This window comes from Egretta garzetta, unplaced genomic scaffold, assembly GCF_000687185.1.
Source record: "Egretta garzetta isolate BGI_Z169 unplaced genomic scaffold, ASM68718v1 scaffold200, whole genome shotgun sequence".
Taxonomy (NCBI): Eukaryota; Metazoa; Chordata; class Aves; order Pelecaniformes; family Ardeidae; genus Egretta; species Egretta garzetta.
In genome coordinates this window covers 686,878-689,056 of record NW_009258379.1, presented here as the reverse complement: position 1 = coordinate 689,056, position 2,179 = coordinate 686,878, and positions in this window count along the sequence as shown.

The window sequence follows — 2,179 nt, the reverse complement described above, 5'->3', positions numbered from 1 at the left end:
CTCGTCATGGGGGAAGAAGGGGGAGGGGGCGGGTGGGGGGAAGGAGGGAGTCGCTAACGCCCTTGAGGAGAAAAATGGGGGATTAATCGCGCGTTCCGCACCCCGACCACACACTCCTGCCTCACGGGGAAGGAGGAAGGCGGAGAGGTTTTTTCCTAAAGAGGTGAAATCCAGACACACCCACGTTAACACAAAATCCAGCTTTCTGGAGAGATTGAGCGGGGGAAGAGGAGCGCGGGGAGGGGGGCGACCTGGTTACAGAAAAGCAAATGATGCCAAGCAATTTGCTTGCCTAAGCTATTGTCCTGAAGCTATCTCTTGCCACTTGTGCTTCAAATCTCAAATACTGCATTGACATACGGGACCGTATCTGTTTAATAGATTATGTAGTTTATAGACAAAGCATTTCACAAAATCTCAAACTTAATCCAGCTTTTCTTCCATGTAGTATGAATTAAATTGCATTTTTTCCAAATACCTCTACTTTCGCACACATAGTAAAAAAAAAACCCTACAAAACAGTGCAGTAAAAGTAACCTGAAATTAAGTCCTTTTGTAAAACATCACAGTAACAGCTAAACAGATTAGTTTCATTAATCCGAATACTGGATATAGTATTTGTCCTAATGGTCCAAGATTACAAAAAAATTCCAGTCGTGACCTTTTCCCCATATGTGAAACTGAAGAGAATGTCTAAGTAAGAGATTAGACAAATAAATTACGGACCTTGAAGTATTAGTATGTAAATTGTATTCCAGGGATTTTTTTTTTTTTTAAACAAAGTTGCATAGTTAAATGACTTTGTTTTGATTCTCACAATTACACATTTTCAGCAAAAATCAGTCTTTCCCCTCCCAAACCAGATCTTTAGAGTGAACTCATCCTGTGAAACAAAAGAAATGAGAAAGAGAAAGGGAAAAGTCTGCACTCTTGGATCTGAGTAAGAATCCAGCGATCCATGGGCGAAATAACTGCCAATAAACTACTAGCCCTTAAAGACAACTACAAAAGCATTTTTGTAAAAGCCTGACTAACCAACCGCTAAGCTCCCTGCATCTGGCAACAGTAGATAAAATGCAATTGTGCCTACAATACTATGGAACTTCCCTGGCTCATCAGTTTGTTTCTTGTGGGCTCTAATTAGGAAGTAATGACTTTGGCGTAAAGCAGTTTCTAGGAATGAGAGACTGGCTACCAGAAAGTTGATAGCCCATGTAGTAGTCGTGTGTTAATAACACCAGCTGGCTCATGAGTTCCTGAAAAATATTTTATACTGAGATTTCATAACATTGAGATAAAAATTTCATTAAACAGCGTTAGATGTTTTTACTTCCATCCACACCATCCTGTTCACATGCATTTTCAGCATTGCTGTTAATAATTGTTCCCGCAGAAATACTGTTATATTTTAGATAAATGCTGCATAATGTCTTTATGAAATACATTGTAGGCTGGTTTATCTCAGAAGATTTACAATTCCCTATTAGAACTGGAGATTAGTACAAGAGAAAACTAACATTTCAGAAAAGGTATCCAGAAGCAGTTTTATGACTTAGTTTGGGCGCTTTTTTTTTTTAAGACTAAGAGCCCTCAAAACCTGTGAAGAAGCTCTATAGTCTTTGTAGCTTTCATTTTGTCAAACAAAGCATAAGAAAATGTACCTCATTTTCAGGTATACACAGACATCAATCAGTACAAATTGCTGGAAGGGTAGCTATTTAGGATGTAATAGCTAGAAGAAATTGGACAACCTAGAGATTGTTCAGTTGCCTTTAGAGTCCATCACGTAGGCACCAGCAGGATACCTATACATTACTGGTGCCTACCAGTGTAGCCAGGCTTGACCAGTTGTGGCTCTCCTGGACCAGCTTGCTCACTTGTGCTCGGCTGCAGAGCGATGCAAACCAGGTATTTAAAATGCAGCCATGTAAGGGAGGTGAGACGACCTGCCATGGGACAGGAAGCTGTCTACCTTTGATTGCCGAGCCCTTTTTTGACAGACGTCCCTTGAAATTAATTACAAGGTAGGAAGAAGTGTTGTCTTCCGAGTTGTTTTTCTGATCCCAAACTGAAAATGGAAGGCTTCCACTTTTAGCGTGGCTGTCAGGAGTCTTCAGGAGTATTGACCTAGGAAATACTTACAAGTCACAGCTCTACTTCAAGTGGTGAGGCAACATCA